Source organism: Dipodomys ordii, unplaced genomic scaffold (assembly GCF_000151885.1).
Source record: "Dipodomys ordii isolate 6190 unplaced genomic scaffold, Dord_2.0 Scaffold67, whole genome shotgun sequence".
In the NCBI taxonomy this organism is placed as follows: Eukaryota; Metazoa; Chordata; class Mammalia; order Rodentia; family Heteromyidae; genus Dipodomys; species Dipodomys ordii.
The window spans coordinates 4,676,502-4,687,845 of record NW_012267283.1 but is presented as its reverse complement, the minus strand read 5'-3'; the positions used below and the strand labels follow the sequence as shown (position 1 = coordinate 4,687,845).

The 11,344-nt window shown below is 47.8% G+C and overlaps 1 protein-coding gene across 3 annotated transcripts in view; it reads left to right on the top strand.

Annotated features, from left to right (window-relative positions):
* Window positions 1-311: 311 nt before the first annotated feature.
* Znf462 (zinc finger protein 462) overlaps window positions 312-11,344 on the top strand; it is a 147,849-nt gene continuing 136,816 nt past the window's right edge. For 2 of the 3 annotated variants that reach the window (XR_001175336.1, XM_013023352.1), the window contains exon 1: window positions 3,551-3,810. The gene's annotated coding sequence lies outside the window, so the exon portion shown is untranslated. Of the gene's footprint in view, window positions 390-3,550; window positions 3,811-11,344 lie in introns of those variants that run through there. The other variant, XM_013023353.1, reaches the window with a different exon arrangement.

Genomic DNA, 11,344 nt, shown 5'->3' with positions numbered 1-11,344 from the left:
TCTCCAGGAGCAGCAGGCTGGTCTTGGAAAGATCATCCGCTGGTGCCCTACTTGGGATGAGCACCAGCTCCCCCCCCCCCCGCGCCCCAGACACCCACATCAGAAAGAAGGCAGCGAGCCACCGGTTCCCCATCAGCGTCTGCATCTCCACGCTGTCTTTGTCCCTTCTAGACGTGGAAGCCTTGGAGAGGAGGTTTGGTTTCCAAGGATTGGAGCGTTGGAAGGGCGGGGCCATCTCCAAGTCCATCTCCCCCCCCCCTTTGTGTGTGTGTGTGTGTGAGTGTGTGTGTGTGTGTGTGTGTGTGTGTCCGCTTCTCCTGGGACCGGAGGGTGGAGCCAGGTCCCCCAGCCGCCGGCTCGGGAGCTCTTGTCTGTCTCGGTCGTTCGAGGTGAGTGTGAAAGGGCGGCAGCCCGTTTAATTGTAGCGCGCAAGGTTAATTTCGCGAGTTCACAGCGGTCGGCCCGCCGTGCGCCGTCGCCGGCCTCCGCCAAGTGGGTTGCCGGGGTCGGAGGCGTGTTGGGGCGCGCTCGCGCGCTCTCCCCGAAAGGCTCCTCCCCGGGGCTCCTTCCCCGGCTGCCAAAGCCTGGGCCGCCCCGGGAGCCCTGGCACCCCAGAGGTTTCCTCTGACCCCGCCGCTTCTTCCTCTGCCTCCACCCTCCGGTGCCCTACGCTGCATCCACAACCTTCCCCCCCCCCAACACCCCAGGGGTGATGGTGATGGTGGTGGCAGAGCAGGGGAAAAGGGCGACCCCCCACCATTTTACGACCATCCGACCCCAAGCCAAGCCAGAAAGGGGGGGGGACCGGGTACCTTCACGTCGAGGAAGATTTAATCTTAGCCTCTAAACCCCAGCGGTCCTAGGAGCTTTCAACCTGAGATAACCGTGGTTATTCCCCCCCCCACCCCCCATACCAGCTGGACACTAAAAGTCAGCTTTCTTGTCTTTTCCTTTTAAATATTAAAAACAAAGAGGTAAATGATCAGCCGGGACGCTGGAGACCTGGCGCGCTTCCTCTTGGTGCCACGAGGAATTTGGGGTGGTGGTGGTGGGGAGGCGTGGAGCGGCGGCCAGCGCTCGGATACTCCCGGGGTCCCGCCTGGGAGGAGGTCGGGGGTGGGGTGGGGTGTGTGTGTGGGGGACTTCCAGGACTTGCCCAGCTCCCAACAGGCAACCTGGATCCGGGGAGTCCGGTGACTGTTCTGCACAAAGCCGAGCAGCCTCATGCTCTCCTGGCCTTTTCTTTTTTAAACTCCCTTTTTCCTCTCGCCGGGCTGCTTTCTCCTTCTGCTTCTTCTCTCCCTACTTCTCTCCCCCCTCACCTCTTTCTCCCCACCCCCCTCCTTTCTTCTCCACCGCACGCGTCGGGTCACTTATTTATTTATCACCGCACCCCCCCCCCCGGCCATCAACACCCTTTTAGGGCTTTCGGTGCTTTTCAATGTGAGTAGGAGGAGGAAAGGGCAGGAAGTGTTGAGTGGAAGAGGGTGCGATCGTGCGTCCGGGTGAGAGATTCTACTCGGGAATATACAATCGGTCGCCCATGGGGCGGAGTGGGGGCGGGGGGAAGGCCGGGAGGACAAAAAAAAAAAAACCTTAGGCGGGAGGTGTGTGTGGAAATGAGGATTTTAAATCTGTTTCTGAAATCCTGCTCTCCGGTGTGAACCCACTCGGTGCGCGCCTCCTCCTTTTCCCTCTTTATTGTACGGATTTCGGGTGTATCTGTCCAGGCTGTCGGGGAGTAGGGCGGGGGGAGGAGATGGTTAGAGAGGGGGGGCGAGTATTAAAAGGACAATCTCGCCCCGGATCCTCGACGCGGGCGCTTTCACCGGATGCGCGCTCCTCTATGCGAAGGAATCCAACAACATCCCCTCCCTACCTCCCCGCAATTCAGACGCGGACAAAAGAAACTTTAATTAAGGTCTGCCCCGCGCGCTGCTTGCCTCTCTCCTGAGGCTGTGGATGTCCAACTCGAGGATCTGAGAAATAGAAACGGTACCACCAGCCCATGCCCTTGAACTTCATTTGCTCCTGATTTGCTGCATTGATTTTTTTTTTTTTGATACTGTAGTCTCCCTCGCTCCCTACCTTCCCTCCCCCCCATGCCTCATCCAATAAAAGCCATGGGAGACATTTGACCTGGTGAAAGTAACTGGGGCGGGGGGGGGGTGGAGGGGCGGGGGAGAGTAGAGGATTGGGGGTAGCTGGAGGCGGAAACCCACTCTTTTGCAAAAGAGATAGTCCAGATTTGGAGGCGGGGGGAAATTGCACTAAATAAAAATCCAAGGGGTTGAAAGCTTCATCTTGGCTCGCTCGTCTTCAACACCATGACACCTTATCATTAGGAGCGCTGATTGTTACTTTCCGGGGCTTTAGATGATCGGCCAGAAAGTGCAAACAACGCGGGGCTGGAGGGTGTAAAGTTATTTAAGTAGGCTTTTTTTTTTTCCTTTTTGGTGCGCAGTCAAAACACTTCACAAGTTAGGAAAAGAAAGTGGTGGTTCCGAAGCTTGCAAGGATGGGTTCCCTTCCCCCCCCCTCCCGTTCCATATCAGGAAAGAAGTAAAACGCACAAATAAGCCTTTATTCCAGAGGAGACGGGCATCAACATAGTGCCAGTCATGGACAACTTGCGCTTTTTCACTGGGAGATACACCGCCAGCTGAGAAGGAATTAAAAAGCCCCACGTGGTTGGCCAGGGCTTTCGACTTGCAACCTCTAGTTTCCCATCTAGGTTCTGGGCAAAGATTGGCCTCTAGATGGATGCGCGTGGAGGGACCCCCGGGGGCCGGGGCTGGGCGCCTCGGGCGAGGATGATGGTGGGGAGGCTTTGAGCTTTGGGGCAGGGTCCTTACAAGGATTCCTCTGCCCGCCCGGGCGATCCGGTGCCTCCAGGACGCAAACGCGCACGCTTCTTCTGTCCCTGCGGCCGCGCTCCTCGCACCGCCTTCTCCGCAAGTCTTTATTCATCTCTTCTCCCTCTCCCCCCCCTCCTCCTCCTCTTCTTCCTCCTCCTCCTCCACGGCCGCCGCCACCTCCTCCTCCTCTTGCATCTCACTGGCCTGGCTCTTGGGTTGCTCCGAGTGACAAAGACAATGTCCCAGCCTTAACTTTGCAACCACCTTGCCTCTTCCTTCTGGGGTTCAGCAAGGGGAGGGGCGGGGGGGGAGACAGCAGCCACAGCCTGAGCATCTCTTCCAGCGTCTCCTTCTGCGCTTCTCCAAGCTCTTGGGATATAATCCTTCCCCCCCCTTTTTTTTTCTCCCCTCCCTCCCCTTAGCCCTTTCCTCCGATCTTTCTTTTCTTTCCCTCCCCTCTTTCCTGTCTCCTGAACGTGTTGTTATTAGGAAGGCTTCGCGCACCCCCTGGTGCTCCGGCGTTTTGTGTGGCAGCAGAAGATTGTCTTCTCTCTTTCTGTCTTGCTTTCTCTCTCCCTCCAGTTGCTCATTATTCAGAGAGAGAGACACAGAGGGAGGGAGAAGAGAGAGAGGGGAGAGAGGAGAGAGCGCGCGAGGAAGAGGGAGGAGAGAAGAGCAGAGAGGGGGAGAGAGAGAGAGAGCGCGAGAGAGAGGGGGGGAGAGAGAGAGAGAGAGATATCTCAGGTCATCTGCAGCTGCAGCGAGTCTGAGGAGCCGAGGAAGGCAGGGAAGATGGCGATCCTCCATTGCTGAGACCCGGCAGAAGCACATGAGACTCCCAAACAACTTCCACAACAATAACCCGAGCAGGAAGAGGAGAAAGAGAAAGAGGATCAGGAGGCGGTGGGGCTGGAGAGCCCGAAGCACCTCCCGGCGCCGGGACGCTTCTTCTGTAAGTTACTGCAATGAAAGCAGCACCTCTGGGTGGTCCGAGTGGCTCGGGGGAGGAGAGCCGGAGCGCGGGGCGGCGGAGGCACAAACGCGCTCATTCATTCGGTCCAGGAGGGCTGGTGGCGCCGGGAGGAGAGGAAGTCCCCTGTATGGACTGGCTGTTGGGCAGAGAAGCTAGAGAGGAGAAGCAGGAGGTGGAGGAGGGGGGGGAGGAGGGAGAGCAGCAGGGGGAGGAGGAGGAGGAGGAAGAGAAGGAGGAGGAGGAGAAGCGAGGGAGGAAGAGGAGGAGAAGGTGGTGGGGTGGCACTGGAGGTGGCTGTGCTTTTCCTGCTGACTGCTCCTTCTGCCCGGGTGGGGGGGGGCGGCTGGGGAGGGGGTGGGGAGGGCGAGCGCCGCGGCTTAATTAATTTCATGTTAGTTCCATCCAGAGAAGGGGAGGCAAAAAAAGAAAAGAAAAGAAAAAGAAAGAAAAAAGAGTGAGAAGAGAGATCTTAGACGGGGATGCTCGGAGCGAGTGCGGGGACCGGAGTGGGGACGGAGAGGGGGGCGGAGGGCGGGAGGCTTGGGAGACCCGGAGCCCCAGCCAAGGCGAGCGAGCGAGCGAGGGTCAGAGGAGGAGCGCTCCGAGCGAGCGGCCCCGACCTGAGCGGGTTGACCTCTTTCTTTCTCTGTCCCTCTCCTTCCTTGCCCCCCTCCTCTCTGTCTGTCCCCCCCCTCCCGATGGCACAGGCGTGCGGATTGGCACCCCCCCTCTTTCTCAGGTATTTGCCTCTCTCTCTCTCTCTCCCCGAAGTTGGGATGCGGGGTCGGGATGTGTTGGGGGGCCGCTGCTGCCGAGGAGGAAAGAAGTGGTGGGTGGGTGGGTTGGGGGGCGCAGGCCGGGTTGGAGGGGTGCAGGTTGAAGAGCTTGGGGGTTCCGAAGCGTCTGGTGGAAGAGGACAACGGTTTCTGGAGAGGAGAAGCCATTACACACGCTTGGCTCTCTTCTGAGGCTGGCAGAAAGGAAGGCAGGGGTCTGGAGGGGGGCGTCTCGTCCTGGTGTGGTTCCCAGGGGTCCGTCCTCTCTGCGAGGCACGAGGGAAGCCGCAGCCGCCCCTCATTGGAACAGACCTTCTCTTTCCTTTTCTTTATCTCCCTGTCCTCCATTTGCAAGCTGTCTGCCTTGGTTCCAGTCCAGACTCCCAAACACAAAGCTCCTTCTCACGTTCATCCTCCAGGCTGTTCACCACTCCTGAAGGAACCTTCATTTTCTTTTCATTGTAGCTTCTGACCTACAAGAGAGCCAAGGGAGGGAGTCTTGCCTGGAGTTCCTTTTCTAATCCTTCCCAACCCCCCAAAAAAAGAAAAAAAAGTTTTATTTTTAAGCACTCGTCTGGGATGGGGAAAGACTAACCAGTTGGAGCTTTCTCCCAGGGTTCCCGGGAGGCTGTGTCTGAGTGTCTGTTGCTGGCTGTTTGGTTTGCTTTGGTTTTGTTTCTGGATTGCTGGCAGGTTTCTTTATCATGATCATGATCATTATTATTTGAGGAAGTGCCTAGTGTTTGGTTGAGAGCTGGGAACTGAGTCAGGTGAGGGATGTCATGTTGTAATTCCATCAGAAAATGGAGGAGAGTGGGTTTCCAGGAGACAAAGCTGAGATGAGAAGTGTTTATAAAATTATGAATGTCTCCATTTTGAAGCTCTTGGTGATGGCTGGAGGAGGAGGAGGAGGCGGAGGAGGCTTGCCTGCCTACTCCTTCTCTCTCTCCAGAGGGAGACCTTGTGGTGGCTTCTCACTGGCTATTCATTATGCAGGAAGATGAGGGCTTTCAAGGAAGGGTTCCTCAGATTTTTCTCCCACCCAAGGAGTGCTTTCACAAGTTATTGAGACGTTTGTTTCCATTTTAAAGTAAACTTTTGGAATTCTTCCCCCCCTCCCCCTCTCTTGCCTCTGGAGTGGACCTGAAGGGTTTTCCCCTCCTTCAGGAAAGGCTAGGCAAAAACCTTAAAACGCTTCCACTGAGGTCTCCTCACAACTTTAGGTCTCCTCAGACTCACCAGGAAATGTTATTTCCTCATTGTGAACATGGCTCTAAGCTGAGTTTTGTTTGTTTGTTTGTTTTGTCTTTTTTTATTTCTTTTGAGTTCTGAGGCTGGGTTATCATCATGTTGGATGTACTGCAAGACTTTATTGTCTGGTATGGGTTGGTTTCTCTCTCTCAAAAAAAAAAGCAAGGCAAAGCAAGTGTTCCTGCTTAGATCTTAAAGGAACTCTAAGATTGACTAGCACCAGCTTCTCCACGTTCTCCATTTCCCTTCTAGCTGCTCCATTTCTATGTTAGGCCTTCTTCTGGTTCCTTTGTTTCCCCCCTTTCTCTTTCCTTCTGCTATTTTTTCCCCTTGTGTTCTCAAGTGCTGTAAGTCTCCTGCAATATCTTCTTAACAATGTCACTATGGAAGCAAATTATGTCAGTTGAGAAAACCTTATGTCTAGGTAGCTTCACCTTTTTAATTGGAAGAATTTATTAATCTTGTAGGAAGACATTTTGTGTGGATGATTTGGGGGGAGGGGGGAAAGACCCATTCCTACCCCAATCTACACACATTAGAGTTCTTCACAGATCACTTCTAGAGAATGTAGGAAATTGACTTAAGGAAAGAACTACATTCTGAAATGCTTCAGGAATTAATTAAAAAAAAGAAAAGCCAACCATGAAGATGTTGCTTTTCCATTAGGTAAGGTAGCCATCTTGAGGATGAGAGAAGATGTTGGAAGAATTTGAGGTAGACTATTGAAGATAGGAAAGGAGGACTCCAGAGTGGAATGGAAACTTGAAGGGAATTCAGAACCAATTAATATATATTCTAGGGACGGGGGTTAATTGTACATTGCTTTCAACCAAGTAGAAATACAGGAAAGTACCAGCTTCAACAGCAGTAAGAAGCACACTAGTTAGCAACCTGCACCAGCTTTTTTCTTGCCTTGTATTCTCATTATGTGTCAGATGTGTGAGTGTGTGTGTATGTGTGTGTGTATAAGTTCCTTATGTCTACAGCCTTTCTTTGCATATAGAAGTGATATCTGATTCCAGATGTAATTATATTCTGTTGAGTAGCTGGTAGCAGTGTCACTCAGAAAATGCACAATGCTGTATATGACAACATCACATTTTTTCAAGCCAAACAGTTGTGTCATTAATTGAGGGTTATTGTTCTTCTGTGGAGTGTGAAAGGAGAGGGGGAAATACATGGTTCTTTAGCTGATAATTGTCCATGGTCAATGAAGTAAAACTATTTGTGCAGATGAAGATGTATGGTTTTCAGTTGATGTGTATGCTCATTTGAAAATATTCTGTTCAGGTGTCTGATCATTTATGACAGACGTAGGCTTCTCCAGTAGCACTTACCCAGAATCATACCTTTTATATTCAATTGTAGCATGTTACCTCTTGATAAAAATAACTGTTGTTCTTAAATGGGATGCTGTCAATGTATGTATATATACACATATAGATGCATATGTATATATATGGTTACTACATGCTCATGCTTAAAAGTTCAGATGCAGTGGATAAAGAGTTATTTAGCAAAGTATCAAGTGATTTTGCATCTTGTCAACTATATAAGCACAAACATACTGATCTTGAAGCAAACTTTCATGATATCCTTTTTATTGTTATTGATAACTGGACAGGTGATTAACTTACTTCATTGTGTGTGAGAGAGAGTGGTGGGAAGGAATTTCAGAGTGCCACTTCACCAGTTTGACTCACTGCAGTTTTTACTTTATAACTAAAAGATTTGGTGTCTTCATGGACACATTTCTCAGTTGAAATTTATGGTGCTTTTGGAGTTTGAGAATATGTTCTAATTGATTATCTAAGAAACACCCAGTCCTGTCTGTTGTACTTCATCAACATGAAAAGGTCCATGATATTTAAAGGCATTGTTTCTTGAATTAGTCTAGATCTATACACTTGAGTTGAGACAAGTATCTGGATAAATCATCATGAAAGAAATAAAATGCCACCAAATTCGACATTCTCAATGGTCACCAAAGCTCAAATACCTTTTTTGTTTTTGAGACATCCAGCTCATAAGGCTTGTTATGCAAATTTCTGCCATAGTACTAATATAACACAAGGGAGAAAAAAAATCATTCTGGAGATGTATTTGTGAAATATGTATACTGCAATACAAGATTGTTTTGGGGATCTTCATACTTCCTAGTGTTTGCTTTTATAGCAATCTAATTCATACCAGTTTTATAGCAATCGAATTCATTAACCATATTCACTAAGAACTTGTCTTTCCCCTTTTCTCCTGCCTGACCTTGGAGTTGGAGATAACTTTTAGAGAAAGAAACTCTTTATCTATTCTCCTAATAAGTCTTCCCGAAGACCATAAGGAAAAAAATATTCAACTCTACTAATGGTCTTTAGAGTACTTGTGGTCAGCTTTCCTGAAAGAAAGGAATGGTAAAGTAGCCTTGGGAATGAGTCCTGTTAATATGTGATGGAATTTAATAGGATCTAGTTTGCCTTGAATTATTTCTTGATGTTCAGAGTTCTTGGTTTTTTTCTTTGTGTCTCTTTTAGACTTATAGTTCATTCTATGATGGGCTAGAGAATCAACAAATCTATATAGAATGGTCTAAATTGATAACTTGGGGATAGAGATACTACTTCATAATGTTATAGCTATGAATGAAGAACCATCCAAATAATGAATTCAGATTGTACAACAGGATGGTGAGGATATGGAAACTATAGAAATCCAAAAGAAGTGGGTGGAGAGTGTGTTTCCAGGGTCTATTGATAATATCCAGTGAGGTGAAAAATGCACCAACTCTCTCTGTGTGTGTGTGTGTGTGTGTGTGTGTTTGAAAGTAAATGTCTGGTGTGATTCACCTACTTCTGAAGTTGATGTCCTTGAAATATTAGTTGGAGTTTGGTGACCAATTAATTGATTATATAAAAATAGGAGATTGTAGATATTGCTAGACAAAAATTCCTCTCCTTCTGTGCTATGCCAAGACATCTGGCAGATGTTATGTTGGGCCCTAAGGAATGGACAGTTTAATTTTAGCTCTAGCGAGGAAATGGGAAGTTCTAAGCTCTTTTAATAGCACAAGACTTAGTTTGGGGAAGGTTGCTTGAAAAAATAAGAAAGGGAAAGAAAAGAGGCATTTAGTGTAGTATAGTAGTACTCTAGAGAGTGGAAATTGAGGGTGGGGTGAGGGGGAATAAACAATAGTATTATTTCCCAAATAGACTGTCAAAGTAACTTAAAAATGGACAAGTATGTATACTATGTAAGTTAAGAATACTAGGAATTACCAGGCAAAGATTCCAATTTAGAAGCTACAATTTTTTATGCCTTAGATGTGCTTAACTATCCTCCCTTTACCCCCCCTTTTTTTAAACTGAGAAGGAAATTTGCATAAAAACATGAAATGACTTGCACAAGGTAAGAAAGTTCAGCTGTAACCAAGCCAGGAGCGAGCACAGCACAGGCCCAGGTCTGCTGACTACAGCCTAGTGCCCTTTCCACTACCCCAGCCGCACTTAATGAAACAGCTGTTTTCCTCTCTGGGGCCCAAGGCTCTCAGAGAAACTCTATAGTCATCCACTAGTGGGACAGGAGTAAGGATTTTTAGTTCCTTGAATTTAACGTAGTGGGTACTCAAGGCTGAGCATAAGTGCTTCAGTCATAGATCCAGAAACCCAATCTTGTTCATGAGACTTTAGCTACATAACTGTGCTTTTTTTTAAAAAAACTTTTTTTTTTCCCCTTCTCTCTTATTTGTTCCATTATTTTCCAGGGCTTGGAAGTCTTTTTCAAATTAATGCCCTTCTTTGGAACTTACAAAAGTCCCCACCACAATTGGACTCTGAGGGTCTGTTTTGCAACAGGGTACTGATTCAAACTGGCTGCTTTCAAAGATTTTATTTTGAATGGCTGAGGGGCTGAAACTTCATCTCAAACAATTACTGGTGATTTTCCAGGGTTCCTCACTCATTCAAAATTGTGTTCTCCATGTATCTTCTTGAAGCCCAGCTCTCTCTTGCAGATCCATGCCTATTTCCTCCAGCATGCATGCAGTCATCATTCAAATAACTTTTAATAACACAAATAACATTTAACCATGTGGAATAGGAGCATACTCTAGGAAAGGTGACATGCATTTTCATTCCTGACTCCTCTTGGGTGAGCCAGTCACTTTATAAGGATGAAGAGTGATGTTTGGAAGTTTCCACATTTTCTAAGCTTCTTCCACACGAATGCATAAATTTGTAATCCAGGAGGCAGGTAGGCTTGGATGTGGACTTCTGGGAGAAGCGCAGCCAGCACTGTAAACAGTCGAATCTCAGTGTGGCACTCCTCCAAATGAGTTGACTCTCGAAAATAAAATGTTCCAGAAGAACTGGGAGAACAGGAAAGAAGTTAAAACAGCATGGTTTGCATGCCAGTGCTAAAGGGAGAAGAAAAAAAATTGGAGTTAGAAAGAAGATAATCATTAGTTGCATAGTCTTCAGGATTTATAAGACCCAAGAGAAATTTCCAAGTGTAGGAAAATAGATGTGTTTTGTTTTTTCCCCTATGAATTTAGATTGCGTTTGTAGTTTGCTAGGAAGCCCTTTTGGCATTTTGTCCCCTTGAACTTTGTTGCTGCAGAATTACTGTACTGATAAATAAGAACTCCATTGGAAGTGATTTGGAAATACTATCATAAAATGGGTCATGCCCAGAACTCTTGTCTTTAAGACAAGAAGCATTAGGAAGATCTTTAAAGGCTTTGGATATGTGGCTACACAAAGTTGGCTTTTTTGTCTTCTTTTGAGGAGTAGGGAAGTAGGTGTGCTGCTGTTGTCAACTACAAAGTCATTGTCTTTTTGCTTCTAGTGAGCAGCTTACTTGGTGTGTTCAAAGCATTCCTTCTTAATTCCTAGCTGGAGACATTTCTTCTTGAGTTATTCTTGGAGGGCAGGTTTTTTTGTTTTTTGCTTTTTTCCATGCCAGGTCATGGGTATTTTGGTATTGATTTCCTTGCTTTCATGGGTTTGCTTGTTCAGTTCACTGTATGTTGCTTCTGGATATTAATAAAATTCTTAGGCAGTGTCTGCCTACATCTTACTCCATTCAAAGGATAGAACCAGCTTGTTGAAGTAGAGGGAGGGTTGGTAGGTGTTTATTTGTATAAAACAACAACAACAAAACCATTTGAGATCCTCAGTGCACAATCCAGCAACTTATTTTCTAGCTATTTCAGCAGACTTGTAACCAAGAGCCAGCAAGAAAAGATGGGGGGGAAAATGCTACCAGGAAGCACTGGATCTTGATGAAAATGTTCTAGAATAACTTAGTGGAAAGTGAAGCTTTTGGCCAAGGTGAGTAGAGCAGAGACTTCCCTTTGGATTCAGAGTGGAAGGAACACAAAAGGAGCTGGAGGCCCAGGCAGGACAACTGTGTCAGAAGTAATTAAGCCCAGGATTTGTGGGGAAGCTTATCCCCTACAGGGCCCAGCTGGGGAAGGCCAAACTGGCTCCCTAAGC